Below are 13031 nucleotides of genomic sequence, written 5' to 3'. Positions count from 1 at the left end.
TACAGAACAACACAAGTGACGAATGTTGAAGGTCCTGGAGGGGCGGAAGACACCAAAAGTACCTACGATACTTCCATGAGAGTTAAAGTGGACGTTGAGGGAGTTCGACATGGTCATTTCGACACTCAAGTTAAAATAAGAGTTTTGGACAGATGAACAAATAGTTTCTATAATTTGAAAGAAAAAAAAGAAAAATTGAATCACCTCCCTCTTTTGCATCCTTCTTCTAGAGTTTATATAATTGTCTAAAAGAGTATATCCACATCTGCGATACAGGGAGATCAGATTCGACAATTATTACCTGCTCCTCCATTCATTGCGTGCCATGTGTATATAGAAGAGCATCTAGGGGATCAAGTTTGACACCCTTATGATTGTTCCTACGTTCACTCATGATGTCATGCTAAGGAATATTCGTAGTAACCGTCAGTAGGTCGTAGGATGACTTGGTTGTAAAGGAATTATGAAATCTATATCTTTCAGAATCAGGATGACTGAGTCGATGAAGGAGTCTAAACTAGATGGTCTTCAACTATTTCAATATTTCAGAAGCTATTACTGTTAAATGGTTAAAAAGGACAACGTTTACAAGATGTTGCATCTTTCTTATTGAAAAAGGATATAAACCTAGTTGTGAGGCTGGTAAGTGGTTCACATCTTTAGGAATTGTGTATTGAGTTCGTCCTTTATTTTATTTTGGTGATCCGTTTTGTGGTTTATGTGATAAACATAAAGCAGAAGCTACAAGAAAATCTCATCATGATAAGAATCAATTCACTATATTGCAAGTAAGATTTCTTTTTCTTTTTTCATAGTTACTCTCATCTAACTAAAGGTTCTTCCTTTTTCTTGTTGATTTTCTATTTTGTTGGATTTGGAATGTTTTGCCTAGAATCAGTAGTTAGCATTTGGATCTTTTAGGTTAGTTTCCTCAACCTCCATGGTTTGATGAATTCGCAGCATTATATGAAATAGTGCTAAATTTTACAACATTATATATAATACTGGATTTTACATGCTTTATATATAGTACTGGATTTTGAAATCAGCACAGTGGTGTTGGATTTCAAAATCCAACACCATTATTCTGTTCTCTCACAGATTTTACAATATTATGATATTAGATTTTGAAATTCAACATCATTATGATACTGATTTTTGAAAGCAATATCATTTCACCTTTTTTATCCTTTCACTATGCAGTTGGATTTCAAACTAGTTGCATAGAGAAATGTATCACAAGTAGAAAAGTATATGTGATTAGTCTTTAGTGCCCTTTGATTATGTGATCCTTGAACAATCAAGCAAACATTCCTCGGAACAAGTCTTCTAAGTGTAATTTGAGTTATCTCTTGTTATTTATAGAAAGAATTAAAAGAGTGTCCATCCAAATCTCACAACACAACTAACATTATTGATGATGCAATTAACCTTGTATTTGACAAGGAAGCTCAAGGTAGACTAGATAAAGTGTGTGGAATGAATTTTAGAGTTACACCATCAAAAGTTGGAGCTTCTATGCAACATCTAAATTTATAGTTTTGCGACACTGATATAGATTATTATGATTTTAAAGTCATATACTTTTTTTAGCAAAAAAATTAGGTTAATAAATAAATTTCTTGTTATTAGTTTGGATTGTTTTCTCTTACTAAATGAAATATTATTTTGCTTAAGTGTGGTGTTGATGGTTGCGTGTGATTTTATAATTATTTGAGTTTTGATTTTATAACTATGTGTATACAGTATTATAATTGTGTCTGGTATATATATATGGTATTATAATTGTATGATGTTGATAATTGTATATAGTTAACATTACACTTTAATTGCAGCATGCATTGCCTGCTACGAATGTTATTAACTATAGTGCGCACTGTGTGTTGTGAATGAAGTTAACTGCAGTACACATTGTATGTCGTGAATGTTGTTAACTGCAGTACACATTGTATGTTGTGAACCCTGTTAACTGCAGTACACATCGTGCGTTGTGAATGTTGTTAATTGATAGACCCGATCATGATTCGGAATCATCGGTTCGACGGTTCATGACAGGTCGATCCTTAACCTTAACTGCTCAAAATAGTTATGGTTCACGGTTCAGAACCGTCGGTTCACGATTCATGACGGTTCGAGATTATTATATTAAAAAATTTAAAATTTATTAAACAAAATGACTTGCACTTATTAAGTTGCCTACGTATCCCTTTAGGATATAGGGGAATCAAAGCCCACGTAGTTCTTTTACATTTTCACCTTTTTACATCACTTATTTTTATTTCTTCCCGTTTCTACCGTTGTATTTGTTCCTTCAGTACCAAATTTTTTGGCTTCGTCTTCTAAAAGTTGCATTCCTTGGATTTTTTTTTCGATTCTGGTCCAATCGTCGAGTAATGCTTGGGTTTCTAATGAGTCGGGAGACATAGTTGATTGTCGTTCATCTAATATGTTGCCGTCGGCATTGAATGTCTGCTCCACAGTAACAGTTGACACTGGACATGCTAAAATTTCTTTGGCAATTACGGAGAGAACGGGAAAATTTTAAGTCTTCTGTGACCACCACTTTAAAATATCGAAATCTTCACTATCTGCTTCATTAAAATCAAAAGAAGTGGTAAAATAATTCTCAAGTTCCTGTGTGGAACTTGAGGATCCTCGTGGACGTTTCGCCCGTTCTTTTAATAAAAGTTGTGCTTTTGAAAGTTTTAAATTAGTACTAATAGTTTGTTGTTGTGTTTCAAAAATATTAGTTTATATTCCATATTTCACATAATATAGATTATAAATATCATATAAATAATTTCTAATATTATTTATAATATTAGCTGGATCAGGAGAAGAAGGATCTTTAACAAGAATTAAAGCGTCATAGTATAAAGTTAACATTTCTTGTAAAACTTCTAATTTAAATCTAGGATTTAAAGCAAATGCAATTAAATAAATTTCAGGAATTAAATAAAAATATTTTTCCCATTTAGTTTTCATAGCTAATATACAAGAAGTTAAAGCTTCATTATTGATATGTTCATTTAAAATTAATACTATATTAGAAAAATTCACTAAAACTAAATGAGCAGTGGGATAATAAACATCGGAAAGTTGTTCGGTTGCATCATTAAGTACTTTTAAAATTTCACAAATATTATTATAAATATTCCATTGTTGTGAAAATAAATATATATTAGTATTACTATATTTTATGTAAAAAAATAAACATAATAAATCTTTATATTGAAATGAATCTTGTAATAGTTGATATGTGGAATTCCAACGTGTTGGTACATCACGTGGAAATTTTTTAGGTCTTATTCCATTAGCTTTACAAAATCTACACCATTGTTTCATCATAGATGGATGAGACCATAAATATGAAATTACGATTCTAATTGGTTTAATATAATTTTCTAAAAGTCTTAATCCATCTTGAACACATAAATTTAAAACATGACATTGTCTAATGATATTGGAAATATTTTATGAGTTAATCCATATTCTTCTAAAATTAAACATAATAATTGTGCAATGTTATGGGCATTATGTGATTCATCAAAAACTCTATAAGCTATCAACCTTTTTTGGAGGATCCAAGAGCTATCAATCCAATGGCAAGTCACACCCATATAAGAATGAGTTTGCCAATGATCACTCCAAATATCGGCACATAAAGAAATTTTATTATTTAATTTACTAAATTCATCAATTAAATTTTTTTTCTCTTGTTTTACTAATTTTTTAATTGTACGAGTAAGTGTAGTCCTAAGAACACGTTTAGCACATGGATTAAGAGATTCTTTACAAAAATCTTCAAATGTGCATTTAGATCCAAAACTAAATGAAAGATGTTCTACGGAAACGAATTTAGCTAATGACTCTCTTAATTTATTATCAGAATATAAAAATAAATCGGAATCCGTACTACTACTGCTAGAAAATCTAGATAATTGTGTTTGAGAACATTCGAGTCCATATTCTGTCGGGTGTTTCGTTTCTACATGTTTTAACGATCTATAGCCACCGCCGGCTTGGAATTTGTAGGAAGCATTGCAATGCTTGCATTTTGTACGCATTTCTCTCGATGGAAGAGTGACATTCTCAAAATATTTAGTGAAAATAGAAGATTTTAGAAGAGAATGTTCCCGAACCTTAGAAGTAATTGCATCAGTACTTCTTTGTGTTTCGGGCGTCGGAAGGTGTTGGGCCTCGGTCTCATCATCGGTGGATTGAATGTTGGGGTCCTCGTGCGCTATTTTTTTCCTCTCTGAGATCGATGTGAAGAACTTCCACCGCGGCCTCCTTCCATTGTAGTCGAAAGATGGAGTCGGAACTCGGAAACGCGTAGAGATTAGAGAATGTGAACTTGCGAACTTGCGAAGTTGAGAATGAGAGTTAGAGAGTAGAGAAAGTGTGTGGAAATGATGAAATGAATTCCCTATTTATAGAATTTGGATCATAACGGATACTAAATCATAGTCATTAATCAAAAAACGGTCAAATGATCTTAGCCATTGGAAAAAAAATTCAAAAATAAAAAAATCCCAACGGCTCAGAATCGTCGGTTAACCGGCGGTTCGGAGCCGTTTGAACCGCCGGTTCGGAGCCGTTGGAATCACCGGTTCCAACGGGAAAATGAAAAAAATAATAATAAATTTTTGAACCGGTGGTTCAACCCGCCGGTTAACCGGCGGGCCATCGGTTTCACATCCGCTTGAACTGGAACCGGCCCGGCAAGATGCCGGGCCGGGTCCGGGCTGGACCCGGCCCGTGGTCGGGTCTAGCTGTGGATGATGTTAATTGCATTGTGCATTGCGTACTATGGATGATCGTAACCACTACGTGCACCGCGCATTGTGAATGATCGTAACCGCAGCGTGCACCGCGCATTGTGAATTGATCGTAACCACAACGTGCACCCCGTGCTGTGAATGATCATAACCGCAGTGCGTACCCCAAGTTGTCGATGACTTATGACTCTTAATAGCTTCTAGTTGTGCAGTGTACGGTGCACTTTGTGGATAGCTTAAATGCACGTTGTAAAAAGTCAAATTTATTGTAGTGCTACTTAATTCTTCTTTATCGTCAAGTACATGGTTAATCTTGGCCTACTTGATTCTCCCTTTATCATCTTGATCAAACATTATATTGGTCAACATCTATTATATTAGCCAAATTCTATAATATTTGTCAAACATCGACCCTCTCTAATTTGAGTCAACTCGAACTTAGTTAACTTGATCAACCTTGATTCGAGGTCGTAACATTACCTAGTCGATTGTCAAAGATTTTGTTAACTTTACCACCTCAAACAATCACTGTTGTGTTCAAGTCATCATACATAACCTTGGTTAATCAAGATTACGAAGAATAAAGCATAATCTAATTTTACTTGATTCAATACTAAATAATGCTACAACTTAATTTAATACTTACTGTGTTATCTTTTTTTCAATCTTAAAAACCTAAGATACAGAGCCTTCCTGTCTCTACCTTCGGCGAAGCATTCCACTATTCATCTTACAATCTACAACCAAACCTTCCTCAACTTCTCATCTTCTTCTTCTCTTGGATTTCTGATTTCCTACCTCATCTTGATACATTCGTGATCTCCGACATTGATCGGTCAATCATTGCACAATCGACTTTTATTTGGAGCAGAGTACTCTTCTCTTCCCTCTCTTCCAAACTCGTGATTTCTTCCGTCAAAGACTTTAGCACTTCGGAGTTAAACGCCCTCCATCGCCCATTGAACATACGTCAGACACAACGATCTTATGCTTGACCTTTTGAAGATGATGTAAGAGATTTGACAGTGTCATCAGTGGACGACGGAGGCATAGTGCTTGTTGGCTTTGGTAGTTCCCACTCCACGAAAAGTTTGAGCTCGCTAATTAAGAATGAGTAAAAATTTGATTAAATTGTATAAATCAATCGAATTGATCGAATTAAAAATTTTAATTTAATTATTTAATTATTTTGATTATTTTTTAAAAAAATTGATTAATTCGGTTCGGTTTCAATTTTAAAATTTCTTATTCGATTAAACTGAATAAATTAAATTCATAAAATTAGAAAAATAATTTATAAATTTTAGATAAATAAATTTATAAATTTCTAATTAATTAGTAAAATTTTCATAATATTTAAAAAAATTGATTAATTCGGTTAATTCGGTCGAAAATCGAATTAATCGATAAAATATCGATTCAGTTTGTTCGTTTTTTATTAGAAAATTTGATCGATTTGGTTGGTTTTAAAAAATTGATTTATTCGATTTTTGATTAATTCGGTTCCGTTTTATTTGGTTTTAACCAAATATTCAGTCCTATTGCGAACACTTCCTTGGGGAGCTAACAAGAAGCAGGAGCTGAAAGAGCAGGAGGCGAGAAGGGCGACGCCCTGGGCGTTGACTTTGTAGTTCCAGAGAAGGTAGCTAGCATTATCCTCGATTAGCAATCAACGTAGGTGACATGGAATGCGTGCTTGCACCGGGGGAGCGAACGCGTGCTTGCACCAAGGGAGCAGGCGCAACACATCTTCCCTTGCAAAGTTGGCGAGGCAGATGACACACTCGAGGTTGTCACTAGTGCCATGGAGGGAGGAGAAGCGGAAGTAGGGAAGGGACTCGACGACAACCTTTGTTGATGCCACCCGAGGAGGGTTGATTTGCGATGTCGACAGCATGTAAGGCGAAGCGACAGTGCTTGAGATATGCGATAGGATGGTGAGGGTAATTTGGGGGGGGGGGGGGGGGGGATTTATTAGCCCTAGAATCGTGGAAAATCTTACGCTTTCGAGGTATTTCGATTCTAAGTTATATCTCTCATTTGCTGATGTGGCGGACATGCTCCATTATCGGGAATGGTTCATTACCTAAATCAAATAAAGTTTTTATTGATAACCTTGATGGATAACCAAGATTATCAACGATAATCGCCGACCAAACACACCTTTGGTTCAAGTTATTATACATAATCTTAGTTATGTGATTACTAGATAATCATATAACCAAGGTTATAGGATATAAAATGTAACTTAATGTTATTTGATTCAACTTATCTATTTACAGGGAATAAAAAATAATCAGTTTAACATTTACTATATTAATTTTAATTCAATTTATTTTTAAAATAAAATAAATTAAATTAATAATATTAATGATGATAATAAATTGATAATATATAATAAATAAATAAATTTATATATTGTTAATAAAATAATTTATTAACAAAATTATTTTAATAAAATAATTAAATTAATAAATATAATTTGTTAAATTAATAAATATAATTTGTTAAATTAATAAATATAATTTATTAATTTAATTTTTTAAATTCAAAATAATTTTATATATTTTTTAATAAAATAATTTGTTAAAATAATTAGTTTAATAAAATAATTTATTAAATTAATAAATATTAATTTTATATTTTAAAATTTAATATATATATTAATAAAATAATTCATTAAAACAATTATTTTAATAAATAATTAATTAAATTAATAAATATAATTTATTAATTTTATTTTAATAAAATAATTTGTTAAATTAATAAATATAATTCATTAATTTTATTTTTTTAAATTATAAATAAATAAATAAATATATTAATAAAATAATTATTTTAATAAAATAATTCATTAAATTAATAAATATAATTCATAATTTATTTTTTAAAATTTAAAATAAATAAATAAATATTTTAATAAAATAATCGTTAAAATAATTATTTTAATAAAATAATTCATTAAATTAATAAACATAATTCATTAATTTTATTTTAATAAAATATTTTAATAAAATAATTTGTTAAATTAATAAATATAATTCGTTAATTTTATTTTTTAAAGTTTAAAATAAATTTATATATATTTTATTAAAATAATTATTTTAATAAATAATTTATTAAATTAATAAATATAATTCATTAATTTTATTTTTTAAAATTTAAATTATAAATATTTAAATTAATATTTATTGAATTAATTAATTTAGTTTTAATTAGGTTTCATGGTACATTTCAATTAACTTAGTTTTAAAATCGATGGGTAATTATGAAAAAAAATTTCATTAACCTTCGGAATCGTAGAAAATCTTAAGCTGCCAAGGTATTCATATTCCTAGGTTATAATCCATTTGCTGATGTGGCAGTAATACTGTATTACTTAGGAATCGATCGTAATCTGAATCAAACAAGGTTATCATTGATAATCTTGAGCATATAACTAAGGTTATCAATGATAACCCCCAACCAAACATCCCGTTAGGGTTCTATCCAAAACCCTTCTACTTTGGAGTTTAGCATATTAGTCGATTGTTATGTTATAGCAATTGACTGTTGTCATCCCTTCATCTTGACTTGAAGTTTCGCAAATCCTAAATGTTGGTGCAATCAATCTCTGGTCAAGGTTGACTAAGTTGATTAAGTTTGAGTTGACTCGAGTTGAGATTTCGATGTTTGATCAATATGTTAAGTTGGTTGAGGGAAGAGTAAAGTAGGTCAAGGTTGATCGGACACTTGATAAGATATGGAAAGTCCAAGTGAATCATGGATGACCAGATACTTAATGGTTGAAAGTTCAACACGGAGTTGACACAAAATAGAAAGTTCAAGTAGATCATGGATGATTGGACATTTGACGGTCGGAAGTTCAATAGAAAGTTGACATGAGAAAAGAAGTTCAAGGGATCATGGAGGATCAGATATTTGGTAGGAGAAGCGAAGTCCAAGTGGATCATGGAGGACCGAACACTTAGTGATGATGGAAGTCCTGATAATTCAAGGTTGATCAGATGCTATGTAATAAGGAAGTCTTGACAGATCAAAGTTGATCAGAGGTCAAGCATTAAGGAAGTCTCGATAGGTCAAGGTTGACTAGATGTTAGACAACGATGAAGTTTCTATAGGTCAAGATTGACCGAATGCTAGGCAACGAGAAGTTTCGATAGATCAAGATTGATCAGATACTGAGCAAAGAAAGTTTTAGTAGATTGAGGTCAATCAAATATTAGGTAAGATGATAATTTGACTTTTGTAAGGTTGAAATATGAGTATTAGTCAATTGATCAGGTGAATCAATTGATCAATTGATGGATCCTAAATCTTAAAATTAGGATTTGAGGTGTTTTTGGATTTTGTTACAGTAATTTGCTATAGTTACTAGGGTTCACAACAAACTTTAAGCCTCGAAAAATAGGGGGTGCTACAGTTATTAGAGGTGCTACGATACTTTAGGGTTGCTATAGTCTACTAAGCCTCGTGGCATGGCCCGTCCCCAGATGCCTAGATCGTGCCATGCCCCATGACCAATCAACACGACCCATGCCACGATTGAAGAGGATTTTTGAAACCCCTCTTTTGGCTATATCTTCCCCCACTTTCAAGTTGTGCTCACTGCCGTTCTTCCTCAGAAACCCTTCAAGAGCTCTAATATTGACAGTCTCTCTTTTTTCCACTCTTCCTTCTCCCCATCCACTGAGAACCCTAACCTTTCTTGTTGAATTTTGCGTGATTTTTATTGATGGCAAGATGAACTTTCGAAAGCGATCACATGGTGAGAGACCAAGAGCTAAGGACAAAGGAAATGGCAATGCACGCCATAAGGGTAACAAAACTAGTACTCATGGTATAATTTTTAAGGATGTGAATTATAAGGCTTATACTTGCTATGAGAAAAATTATTAATACCTGATATTTAAATGATCATGTTTTGACTAGTCTTGGCGTTAGGAATGTTATTGATTGGATGATAAGTTGAGTAGGATGGAAAAAATTGATGAGTATGAAGTATCATACGTATCTTATGATTACCCTTGAATTTTATTTTTAGTGGATATTGTCAAGAATGTCGAATTTCTTTTTGGTTATTTAACAATGATCATCATATGATCGTGGAAGAATTTGATTTGATTTGGAATGACCTTTTGATAAAGAAAAGAGTGAATCGAGGAGTATTGTCATTGAAGGATTGATCATCACCATAACTCAAACCCTTGATTATGATTTGATTAAACTTGAGGTTACTCGATGATGGATATGGAAGCTCGATCGTGTAGTGGTGTGCATGATTTTTAGCGATGCCGATTATTACTATCAGATATTTAAGGACCAATTATCCCATTCCTGAGCTTATTGATACAAAGCCACCACCTCACCCATCCACACGAATCGCTCCACCTAGACATTCTTTTATTTCTTTTGCTAATTCTTCTATAGGGCATTTGACTTATGACCACTAGATGGAGGAGTACTGTCGACAGTGGAATGACTTGTACTCTTGGCACGCATCACTTGGTAACCTCCCTAACTTTCCTAATTTTGAAATCATTGACGACAGTGTTTTATTCAAGTCTCGGGGGGTGTTCTATTAGTTTAGTGGTGTTTGTTATTTTGGTTGTTTTATTTTGATAAGTTTTTAGTCTAGCTTTGTTAGTTTCATCATGTTTTTTTTTTGCATCATAAATGTTTCTTTTTGTATTATCATGCTACTATGTCATCATGCATTGTTTGTTTCTTATAGCAAGATTCTTGCATTATAGACTTTATGTTTCTGAGATAGTAAGCTAGTATGTATAGTGATCTTTTTCTTTTATCAGTGGTACCATGAATTGATTTGTGTTTTCATTATAAGAGTTTGGGTATTGGCCTAGTTGTTTAGGATCTCTTTTCATATTATACTTGATTTTGATGTTTGATATATTTGAGAATAGTTATGATTTATAGAACAGGACTAGTACTGTTATTTCCCAAGTGATTTTTTATTGCATTTTGGTTATTGAAAAAACTCAGATTATGGTACTTTGTGGGAAAAATTGAAATCCTTGACTGAATAAAGAGTGTGCGTGTGACAAGAAAAAAAAAAGAGAAGTTCTTCTTGAGTAGTATGAAAAGATAGAATAAAAAAAGGATAAAAAATAGTTATCTTGAGTGGAAATTAATATGGTACCCCTTTGAGACCAAGTTAGGTTACTAGGAAAATACCTATCATGTTTCTCTTGATATTGAATACTCCTTTGAGACATTATGTAGATAGTGCATAGTGCCTTGGGGGAACAAACCTTGCGTGTGACAAGTGTTTATCACCGGAAGTATTAGGAATAGTTAGATCACGACTTGACTAGGATTGGCAGTTGAAATTGGAAAGAGTTAAGTCACTCTTTGCACTAAGCACGAAAAACTTTTAATTAAGCCATATTGAAATAATTTGGTTATCTTTGCTCATGAGTAAAACTACTTGATAGGACTAAATTAATTCATTAGAGATTATGATGCATAATTCACACACATAAATCTAGATTGCAGGTTTTGCTTGAGGACAAACAAAAGTTTAAATATGGGGTATTTGATATGTGTGTTTTATATAGAATATTTAATATTATTTTGCATGTATTTTGTTTCATTACACTACACGAGTATATTTTATTCACTCTCATTTTTTTTATCGATTACATTCTTTTTATTTAGAGAATTACTCTTTATGTTTTTTGATTGATAGGATGTGAATTCAAAACTTAATTAGAGCAAAAGAACTTTGGAACAAGAGTCCACAGGCCGTTGAGGCAAAATAGTAGATCAAACTTCAAACATGCATAACTTTTGACTTGAGATGAATCACAGGGCCCATGACCTATGAAATTGAAGATAATTCTTAAATCTACAAGTTATATTCAAAGTGGAATCCTAAAAAACCAAGTTTAAAGGCTCAAAACACCATTTTTGTGACGCCAATAATTTAGGAAGGATCTAATAGATTTGAAAAGTTTTGGAGGTTATACAAGAACTCATGAGGCTTTTGTTTGAGCCATTTGGGATTTGGGGGTTCTCCCCTTGCCCTAGGAGAAGGAGGATGCATTTTCTATGACAAAAACCCTAGGGGAGCTATTCCTAAGTGACATCGATGTTCCGTCCTCCTTAGAGCTTAATGAGTTTCCTCCTTAGAGCTTAATGAGTTTTCCGAAGACACTAGCAACAATTTGACTAAGATTTCTTTTCTCTCTTCTTTTAATTTGAGTTGTAGAATGTCTTTTTCTTTGTCTTTCAATTGTAACTCCATCTCCATGGAGTGATACTTAGATTCTAAGATGAGGAAGCAACTCATGTATTATTGACATTCATCTTTTATGCTTATTTATTATTCTTGCTATATGATGTGTTTATCCATGATCAGACTTTATTACGTATACATGATTTGACACTAATCATGTATCTTTATATCCCATGGGACACGAGGAGGGACCAAAAGGTGAACCTAAATCTCCGACCCATAAAAACCGAGACGTGAGGGGTTATTTATGAAAGTAGTCCAAAATATCAGGAAAACACCATTAACTATCATAGAGCTTACTAGGTCAACCTCGATTTGACATCATGAAGCAAGGGATCACACCTAGAGGACTGTGGGGCATCGTGACAGGAGCCTTTCTAAGAAAGAGGCCTCTTTAGTAAGATTACCCTAAAAGTAAGCGTCACATTTGAGTAAACACGCCATCATAATTTTAAAAGTTTATATCGGTATCTTGGGATAGACTACCTGCATGAGCATAAACATTTAGGTAAGAAAGTAAATAATATTTAGGGTATCAATAGTTATCATGACGAAATCGAAATCCTAAAGTCACTTCCCAACATCGACTTTCTTTCAAGACTCCTCGTGCTTTCTCAATTCAATTTCTTTCTTTTTGAACTCTCGCGATTTTCGACTTTCTAGATAACCTGCTTTGTGATTCTAATTGATATTCGATTTTACAATTTCTATGGGATCAATTTTTTTTTTTACTTGACGACAATCATGCACTTATGATTTTCGCACATGTCGCTAGGATTAGGCCTGAAGTAGTCGCCTTGGGAGGCGACAAATCAAGTAAAATCGATTTGTTGTGCATGTGTTACATTGTTGTGTTGTATTTTATTTCTGCTGCATATTAATCTTTGTAGACTAGCACAAGATTGAGATGAAGAGATAGAAGATATTCACCTCCTCTAGTTCGCACCGATCCGAACACTAAACTCCCAAACAAAAATCCCCTTCTGTTCTAT

The 13031-nt window shown here is 32.7% G+C and overlaps 1 protein-coding gene across 1 annotated transcript in view; it reads right to left on the bottom strand.

The window, feature by feature from the left end:
* LOC141844247 (uncharacterized) overlaps positions 1 to 13031 on the bottom strand; it is an 83262-nt gene that overhangs the window by 35327 nt on the left and 34904 nt on the right. The window lies entirely within an intron of this gene.

Source organism: Curcuma longa, chromosome 13 (genome assembly GCF_044706935.1).
Source record: "Curcuma longa cultivar G26 ecotype Majalengka, Jawa Barat chromosome 13, ITB_CL_G26_1.1, whole genome shotgun sequence".
NCBI lineage: Eukaryota > Viridiplantae > Streptophyta > Magnoliopsida > Zingiberales > Zingiberaceae > Curcuma > Curcuma longa.
The sequence above is the reverse complement of the archived record's forward strand: the minus strand, read 5'-3'. Positions and strand labels throughout refer to the sequence as shown.